This window comes from Cervus canadensis, chromosome 33, assembly GCF_019320065.1.
Source record: "Cervus canadensis isolate Bull #8, Minnesota chromosome 33, ASM1932006v1, whole genome shotgun sequence".
In the NCBI taxonomy this organism is placed as follows: Eukaryota; Metazoa; Chordata; class Mammalia; order Artiodactyla; family Cervidae; genus Cervus; species Cervus canadensis.
The window spans coordinates 18,802,534-18,812,958 of NC_057418.1; the positions used below are offsets into that span (position 1 = coordinate 18,802,534).

General features: G+C 37.0%; 1 long non-coding RNA gene across 1 annotated transcript; it reads left to right on the forward strand.

The window, feature by feature from the left end:
• Positions 1-536: 536 nt before the first annotated feature.
• LOC122434095 lies at positions 537-8,928 on the forward strand. Its single transcript, XR_006267243.1, has 3 exons — positions 537-686; positions 4,884-5,099; positions 8,717-8,928. It is a non-coding gene; the product is annotated as an uncharacterized LOC122434095 (long non-coding RNA).
• Positions 8,929-10,425: the final 1,497 nt, after the last annotated feature.

Here is a 10,425-nt window from a genome sequence, read left to right on the forward strand (position 1 = left end):
CATGAGTTTGGGTAGACTCCGGGAGTTGGTGATGGACAGGGAGGCCTGGCGTTCATGGGGTCACAAAGAGTCAGACACGACTGAGCGACTGAACTGAACTGATGGCTGATTCATGTTGAGATTTGACAGAAAACAACAAAATTCTGTAAAGCAATTATCCTTCAATTAAAAAGCATATTTAAAAAAGCAGATAAGAGTTTAATAGTAAATTAGGTGTACCAGAATTGAGAATTTTGAACTCAAAACCAAGTCACTAGAAAACATACAGAATAAAGCATGGCAAAAAAGATGAAAATATAGAAAATGTCTTAAGCCACCTGAGAGAAAGTTTAAAGGACTAATATATGTTGAACTGGAATCCCAGGAGGAGGGGAGTATGTAAAAAGGCAGACAGTAATTGATGAGATAATGGTGACTCAGTGGGTAAGGAATCTGCCTCAAGGCAGGAGACACAGGAAATGCAGTTTCAATCCCTGGGTTGGGAAGATCCCCTGAAGGAGGAAATGGCAACTTATTCCAGCATTCCTGCCTGAAGAATCCCGTGGACCGAGGAACCTGTCAGGCTACAAAGTCCATGGGGTTGCAACGACCGAGGTAATTGAGCACACACAATAGCTAAGAATGTTTTCAAAACCAAAGAAAATAACAGTCCACAGGCTGGAGAAGTTCTGTGAATCCCAAGAAAGGTAAATCATGTATTTCTGTTCTTCTGACTGCAATATGAATCATTTTTTCTTCTAGCTGAAGAACTTCCTGTAATTTTGTGTGTGTGTGTGATAATTGATAACGATTTTTTTTTCAATTTTTTTTTCTCAAATTTTTCTTGCTTAAAGGTATCTTTGTGCTGTGCTGTGTTTAGTTGCTCAGTTGTGTCCGACCCTTTGTGACCCCATGGGCTGTAGCCCACCAGGCTCCTCTGTCCATGGGGATTCTTCAGACAAGATTACTGGAGTGGGTTGCCATTCCCTCCTCCGGGGAATCTTCCCAACCCAGAGATCCAACCCAGGTCTCCCACACTGCAGGCAGATTCTTTACCTGCTGAGCTACCAGGGAAGCCTTTAGAAGTATCTTTGGTGTGCCTTAATTTGAAGGATGTTCTCCCTAATTTAATAGCTAGTTCCTTTCTGCATTTAAAATTTATGATTCATTGTTTTATGGTCTCCATAATTTTTCTGGGAAAGTCAGCTCAGACTTGCTTTTATTTAAATGTAAATATGTCTTTTGCTGCCCTCTGCCTGCTTCTAAGATTTTTTCTTTGACTTTGGTTTTCATCAATTTTAATATATATTTTAATATAATAAATTTTAAAATAATGTATATTTAAGATAAACATTTAGTTCCCTTGATTTAGTTATTGTCATATGGTGGATACATTCATTATCAAAAAATAATAAGCTTGTCATTATAAATCCCAGGGCAAATAATCCCCTCAGTATTGCTAAATAAACTTATGAGATTTGGGTGCCCTAAACATATGAACTAGAAAAGCCTCACCTTATATTAGGTGCTTAAATCAGGTCTGTTTCTCTCTAGAAGTGTGGCTGTTTTAGAGATGTCAACCTCAAAAACAAGGAAACAATCTCATATCTCCTAAGAGGAAAGAAAAATTTTAGTTGGTAAACCATGTCATTTTGGCATCATAAAAAATGCAATTTAATATATTATTTTTTAATGTCAGTGCTAAACTTGTTTAAACTCTGCAAGAGTAGACTCTTCTCAAATCCTCTAACATTTTGGGGGCATCTTTTCCTTTAACACCCAATACAAGTGTTTTATACTTTATCTCAACTTTTGTGAAAACTCTAATGTCCTTTGTAAAATTTCCAGACGTTCAGAAATTCTTTGCAGTCTCTTGGACATCTCAAACTTTTTTTTAAAACAGAGCTTTCACCTCCTCAGTTAAATTTATTTCAAGGTATTTTATTTTTTGATGCAGTTGTAAATGAGATTGCTTTATTCTCTTTCTGTTGATTTATTATTAGTGTAGGGAAATGCAATCGATTTTTGTATACTGAGCTCAAACTTTTGTTACTGTATTCCTGTCTTTGGTAAGCCTGCTTTGGCACTTCACTCACTTGTGGTGTCCTCTGCATAGCTTTACTACTAATCATCCAGGCTTCTCCTCTTCTCCCAAGGCACCAGCGACTCAAATTTCACTGAAGATTTGGTAGTAACATTGCACAGAAAATTATTTAAAAATAAAATTACATCACTGTTCAGAAAAGTAGCTTGGTGTCTCTGGTCAGTCTCCTTAGACCTGATTTCCTGCCCTGCTGTTGGTCACCTTATTCCTTCCAAGACCACTCTAGAAACTTCCGAACTATTTCTAACAGCCGGAACACAATCTGCAAATACTTATTACTCCATCATACAGAGATGTGAATCACTTCTGTCTTATCTCTACTCATCTCGACCAGTCTGGCTGACAGGTGCCTCCAAACACAGGAATATCCACAAGACACATACACATATGTATGCACACACACACCCTTGCCAATCTTACACAATGATTTATTTGCAGGCAAAAAAAAAAAAATCATAACTTCCACTTTCCAGGATCTCACACACCTTGAGAGAAATATGGAAAAAAGTCCTTACATTTCTTTGAAGGAGAAGAGAATAGGGAGATTTAAAAAAGAAAAAAAAGATTCACTGGACTAAGTTTTAAAGGAACTTTTAATGTAAATGATGAAGAGATAAGTGGGATTCTTGCAAGGGAATTCAGAGAGAGACAGTGATGTAAGAAAGTCTGCATGTTGTCAAAGACCATGACATGTTCTGGCCATAACTAGTAATTTGAGGTTGTTGGGGAAAAAACGTGTGTGTGTGTGTGTGTGTATGTATGTGTCATTTATGAGACAGCCAAGTAAAACTATCCAAGCATGCAGGCTGAAAAAGAAGCTGGAGCTCAGGAGAAAGATGTAGATTGAAGATCATCTTTGGAAAATCAGAGCTTTATAAGCACAAAATCAATCATGTCAGAAGTATTCTAGCAGTGACCACTTAAATGCCTAATCTATACAATTTCATAAGTGATGAAAAGACAAATAGACTAATCTTAAAAGTAAAAAGTTGTCTGTAGTGGGGTTCATCTGCTTAGGTTGATTTTGTGAACATGTGAAAATCATTTCTGTCATTATCTATAACGTTAAGGCAATGGATCTTGCAAGTATAAATTAAAGTGTTTAAGGAACTTCTAAAGGACCACTTATTCAGCTCTTTTTTAATGACAACTTGAATACTATCTTACATAAAATATGGCTTTACCTAAACATATCATCTGGAGAAGGAAATAGCAACCCAGTCAAGTATTCTTACCTGGAAAATCCCAAGGGCAGAGCAGCCTGGTAAGCTACAGTCCATGGGGTCTCAAAGAGCTGGACATGACTGAGTGACTAACTCTCCAAACATATCATCAGGTATTTCATTATAACATAAGTATATATAATAAAATTGCAAGCATTTATAAAATTTCCAATAGCATATGGATTATTTAGTCCTCCAAAGTACTGGAATTACAAGTTTCAGCTATAATTTTTAACAATAAAATAGTACTTCCTTCTATCAGTGTGATGAAAATGTTTCAGAATTTTTTTCCTCTTAGTAACAGACTGCTTTATTTTTTTTTCCTTTTCAATAGTGCCTTAAGCATTAAGGCTAAATCGTGCAACTTAAAATTTTCAGAGAACAAAAAATGTCCAATCTAAAGTCAGGTAGTCACTGTTCAGCCTACCTCATTTGAGTCCTTACTTTGACAATAGTCTTTAAAACCAGAGTTTGTCAAAAGATTCTGTAAATTTTAAAAGTTTCCAACCTAGATGCACATCAGCAGACAAATGGATAAGGAAGCTGTGGTACATATACACCATGGAATATTACTCAGCCATTAAAAAGAATTCATTTGAATCTGTTCTAATGAGATGGATGAAACTGGAGCCCATTATACAGAGTGAAGTAAGCCAGAAAGATAAAGATCATTACAGTATACTAACATATATATATATGGAATTTAGAAAGATGGTAACGATAACCCTATATGCAAAACAGAAAAAGAGACACAGATGTACAGAAGAGACTTTTGGACTCTGTGGGAGAAGGCGAGGGTGGGATGTTTCGAGAGAACAGCATCAAAACACGTATATTATCTATGGTGAAACAGATCACCAGCCCAGGTGGGATGCATGAGACAAGTGCTCGGGCCTGGTGCACTGGGAAGACCCAGAGGGATCGGGTAGAGAGGGAGGTGGGAGGGGGGATCGGGATGGGGAATACATGTAAATCCATGGCTGATTCATTTCAATGTATGACAAAAACCACTACAATATTGTAAAGTAATTAACCTCCAACTAATAAAAATAAATGAAAAAAAAATAAAAGTTTTCCTAATACAACAGGAAGACATAGTTTCACTCTCAGCACATAGAGTTTTAGCATTATCCATAGGTAGAAAAAAAAATAAAGTGTATGGGAATGCACACTCCTCCAGGAAGATAGAAGAGCTGGGAATTTTTGTAGGGAAAAAGTTTCCAGGATTTGGAAACTCACAGCTTCAGTTTCTCCCCAACCACTTGACACTCCTCGGCAGGAGTGATGTTAGAACAAATGGGTTCAGTATAAATTTAAAAATAAAAAGCAAAACAGATTAAAGAAAAAGCTAAAATGGTACCTTATAATTTCAATATTCTGGGATGGCCATGGCAGAGTAGAGCTCATGGCACTGTGTAGCTAGGGGCTCCTTTAAAAACAAGATGCATGGAACTTCACAGGTAGTCTAGTGGTTAAGACTGCATTTCCAATGCAGGGGGCATGGGTTTGAGCCCGGATTGGGGAACTAATATCCCACGTGCCAAATGGCATGGCCAAATATTTTTTTTTTTAAATAGCCACAGACCTTTCACTCAGAGACCTTCAACTACAGGAGAGCATGGACAGAGAACAAGATAGAAGACCGACTTCCTCTGGCTTAGCAGGAGGTTCCAGAGACCTGCAGACACAGTATAAAGATCAGCCCCTCCTAACACACCCTGAGGAAATAGAACCTGCTTTTCCTGGTCCCTTGTTGGGAGGCAGCGGGGATTTGGGAGAAGAGAGAGAGGAAGGTAAGCATAGGAAATTTAAATTTTCAATGGACCGATTTTTTTTTTCATTAGTCTCATTTAAAAAATAAATTTACTTTTAGAACAGTTTTAGATTTGCAGAAAAATTGGGAAGATTGTACATGAAGTTTTCCTGTACCTCATTCCCAGTTTCCTCTAATATTGAAATTTTATATGAGCATGGTACATTTGTTATAATTAATGAACCAATACTGACATATAATTATTAACTAAAGTCCATACTTTATTCAGATTTCCTTAGTTTTTATCTGATGTCCTTTTTTATTTCAGGACACTACGTTAACTTTAGTCATCATGTCTCTACTTAAAAAATTTAATGCATAGTATATATTTGTATTAATAGTAACTTATTCTAAGGTGCTTGTCCACTAATTCTATCTTATGTTTTAGCTCTTGGTAGATTTTTATTAATTTGTTAAATCCTTACAATACCGACCCCGCCCCCCAAAAAAACACAAGTTATTATTATTCCCATTTCATAAAGAAACAGAGGCATAGAGAGATCAAGTAACTTGCTCAAAGGCATACGGCATTAAATGATGGAACTAGGGCATGCATCCGTGCAGTCTGACCCCATAGAAGTGAATGTAGACCAAAAAATGTGTTAGTTCAAATTATCTTAAATTTCTTAAAAAGGGTCTGAGAATTTCAGTTCTCATCATTCAGAGTTTCAGAATTCATGGGCCCCTATAAAGAAAGGAGAAAAATGTTCCCTTGGCCACAGTATCTGACATATAAATCTTTCTGGGGTCTAATTTGAGCCTGATATTCTGCAGTGTGATTTCTGGCTCGCCTTACCTGTCAGGTGAGAGGAATGGGCTAATGTGTGAAAAAAATTATATCCAGCTATAAGCTTTTTTAGTCAATGTTAAAGTGAAATGCAGTTTTCTTGTTTTGAGCACTTTCAGGCAAGATCAGCTCAGGCTACAGCAACTCACAGACTTGTGTAGGTGTTTATCCCTAAAGAATTTTGAACAAATTTGCTTAATTCATCTTAGCTTAATTTGTCTGTAAAATGAAGTGACCGTAGAATGTACTTTATGTGGACATTTTAAGAATGAAAGCAAATGCATGTAAAATGTCTAGCATGCTAGTTTTCTTTTGTCCATCATCATTAAACATGGAGTAGTCAGAAGACAGGGAAAGAGACCTCTTCTAATCCTTTTTATCCCATGACTTCATCAAAATAAGATCTTAATGGTCGAAATTTCTCTAAGGAAATTGTAATAATAAAATCATAGGAAGTTCAGTGCTGCAGTCTTCAGGAACTGCAGGTCTACAAGTGACTCATTACTTTATATGCCAAGTACCTTCTATAGTCTCCAAAGTCAAAATAAAGTGCTGGCAGAAATACCCCATTTATATACATTGGCCTCCTTGGCCTTCATTCTGTTTATTGGAAATCCTTTTAGTGGTGCTTTCCTCCAGAGCTATCCCTGAAAACTCCTTTAGTTTATAGGAACTTCTCTTCTATGATGCAAACAGTCCTAGGCAAGGTTAAATTTTCTGATTAGTTACATATTACTACAACTCTGTCAATATATCTCTACCCACATCAGGGAAGTGGTTTTGACACATGAGGGAAGTAGGGGAGGGAGAGAATTTTGGGCATTTGAAGACAGGAAGAGCCACGCATGAACAGAGGTCAGTCTCCCCCGTCTCTGTGGACCCCAGATATTACATCCTCCAAATCCTCCCCACGTCTTTATTCTAGTTGTTGGGGGATTCCACACCTTTGGAAATTTCTTCATAATTCTTGACCATGAGCTCTGAAGGTTGCTGAGCTCTATACATTTGCTTCATATGAAAAACACAGATTCTGTTATAACCTAAGTTTTCTGATATTCATCATTTGAAATAAAACTATTACTTTTGTTTTAATATCGGGATGATAGATGTGGGATTTTCCTCAAAGGCTTTTCACAGAAGAACAGATCTTTTAGACTATGCCAGTCTTGGACCCTACGGAATGTAGCCCACCATGCTTCTATGTCCAAGGAATTTTCCAGGCAAGAATACTGAAGTGGGTTGCCATCTCCTCCCCCAGGGATCTTTCCAACCCAGGGATCCAGCCCTGGTCTCCTGCACTGGTACCGGATTCTTTATTGTGCCACCTGGGAAGCCCCAGTAAACACTGCTTAATTCTGGTCAATAATTAGGATTAGGAGAGGAGAGAAAGAAGAATGTGGGGGCTAAAGGGAAGTCCATATAATGAAACTAGGTATTCATTTCCATTCAGAATCAAAATTGTTAAAAGTTACTACTGTGCCGTTTTATTCACCCTGCATAAAGCAGCAGTAGAATAGCCCATCTTCTTGAAATAATCAAGTGCTACATGTATGGTATAACATTTGAAGAAGAGCTGCTGGTTTAAATGACAGGCGAATGTGGAAGGGAATCAATCTAACACTGGAATTTTGCACCTAGTTCATCAGAAGTAATCTTTTCATAAGACAAGTTAATGAAAACCGTAGCAGATTAAATGGGTAGCATAAAACATCATCATTTTAAAGCCTTTGCATGATTCTGCATAGAAAAAGAAATAAACTGGGGGGCAGAGCAGATGGCTTGCTACACACTACCCGGGCTTTGTGTACACACAGTTTAAAATGACAGTCTTTATTGTTCCCTGAACATGGCTTCTGATGACAGAGGAACGTCAACAGGCTTAAAAATATGCAGATGTGTTAATATAATTTTATAAATGAAGACTTCACTTCATCTATTAAAAAATCTCAAGGTCATCCCTTACCATATGTCATAAAGATATTGGCTTTACTGATAGATGGAAAATACAATCTGGAGAGAGCTATGAGACATCAGCCACCAACTTCTAAAATAGATGAATGAAGAAGGAAATAACGAGGGACATTTATCTTTAAAAAAAGGTTCTGGTGACTATTGGGCTGAATCAGCCCCAGCAAACTCTTTTCAGTTTGGAGTGACAAAAACAGAAATATAAAATAAAATACAAATTGAAAAATTAGAAAACAGAAAAGCATATAGCACGAGACAGCTTCCAGAGTAAATGCCTGATTTTTTTAAAGAGATAATTTAATAGAAGATTTTGAGAATATGTAGAGGGAAATCCAGGTATAAAACTGAGATAAGAACTTTTCCATTTTAATACAGAAGATAGAAATTATTGGGGTGGGGAGTTAATTTCCATCTGCTTAAATTGGAACCACTCTTTCTGAGGGGAAAGGAGAGATCAAAGTGAAGATATAAAGGTGTGACTATGTAAAATTCCAAATAAGGAACATAAAATGTAAAGACATCAGAGAAGCCAAATCACATTTTTCTTCCACATCGCATTCAGCTGAATGAAAGAATTGAAGAATTCTAGAATCAAAGGGGAAAAGATAAAAGAAAGCTGGGGGATGGAAGGAAAAACAGGGAAAGGAAAAGCCAATACATGTTCACTTGTGGATGGAGAGTGGATTGCCACTGGACACTGGAAAAGCTGAGGTCATATCACAGATGGTGCTGGAAGATGAAATCACAGTATGTCCTTTGCCTGATTACCATATGGGGCAATTGAACAATGAATGCAGAACTTTTTCACACCTTGCCTCTTCTCACCCAATATATGTCCACAGAGAACAAGAACACTACATCCGTCTTAAATGTAAGAACGCTAAGAACTCCTGAGACTGTGCTACAGCCTACAAAGCTAGAATGGATTTAGGCTTGAGGCCCCAGAACCTAAGTGGAAATAATGCACACGCAATCTGGATGCCTCCCTCCTTCAAATAATGCTGCAGAGAGGGAGTCACGGATGGACTTTGGAAATCCAAGATCCTCTTGAAATTGCATGTAAGTTTTTGTTTTGCACTCTTCATATGTATCTTTCCTAGAAAGTGAGACCATGCTTGCAAAAGGTTTTCTCTATAGCTCAATCAAAACAAAAATGTTAAGAACCACTTGTGGTGCCAAACAGACTGAACTTTGTATGTAGACCAGGTGAGAAGCGAAGCCAGTGGCTACACACATATTATGATGCTTATGAATTTATTAACTGCCTACCTGCACCAGCTTATAAACTTATCACTAATAAGTTGTATTCCCCAACTTATAAATGATAAAAGTGAGGTCTGAGATAAATAAAAAGAAAGGAGAAAAGAAAAAAAATGTCAAATGTCATACAACTGATTGACTCTTCAGATGCTTAATTTATTTTCCGTTATAATTACTGATGTCCCTTTTCCCTAAAATGGTGTCATTTTCCCAACTTCTTTGAACATTCCCTTTCTCCAACTTCAATTGCTATGAGCATGCTGATACTTACCAAAACTATATGTTGAGAATCAAACTTCCTCAGAAGCTCCAGGTCAGTAAATACAATTGCAGATGAGACTCCTTCTCTTACCAGAGAACCTCAAAGTCTGTTTTTCATTCACAATATAAGTTTCCTCTAATCTTCCCTTTCAAAGCATCTGGAATGATCAATGTTAGTCGCCCAGTCGTGTCTGATTCTGCAACAAATGGACTGTAACCCACCAGGCTCCTCTGTCCATGGAATTCTCCAGGCAAGAATACTGGAGTGGGTAGCCATTCCCTTCTCCAGGGGATCTTCCCAACCTAGGGATCAAACCCAGATCTCCTGCATTGCAGGCAAATTCTTTATCATCTGAGCCACCAGGGAAGTCATTATCAACTATCTTAAGAGATGGAAAAGTTTCAAATAGAACTAAAAAATAGAACCATTAAAGTTAGAAATAACTTTGATTCCTTATTGTATCTTAACACACAACCTAGATACTTACCCTGCTCATTTGGCTTCCTAAATGTTTTTTTGAGTTCTGTAGAAAATACCATTGGATTCTTGATAGGTATTGCATTGAAACTGTAGACAGCTTTGTGTAGTATGGATATTTTGATAATATTAATTCTTATGTTCCATGAACATGGAATTATTTTTTCATTTATGTTTGTCTTTAATTCCTTTCATCAATGTCTTATAGCTATCGGCATATAGTTCTTTCATTTCCTTGATTAAATTTATTGCTAAGTATTTTTTGATGCTATTATAAATGGGATCATTATTTCTTTACCAGACAGTTCCTTGTTAATGTATAGAAATACTACTAATTTTTGTATGTTGGTTTTTGTATTATGCAACTTTACTGAACTCCTTAATTAGATCTAACAGTGTTTTGGTGGAGTCTTTTGGGGTTTCTATATAAAGATCATGCTCTATGCAAACAGAGACAGTATGACTTTTAATTTTTTCTTGCCTAATTGCTCCAACTAGAATTTCAGTACTATATTGAGTAGACTGGTGAGGATATGCACCCAGGTCTTGTTC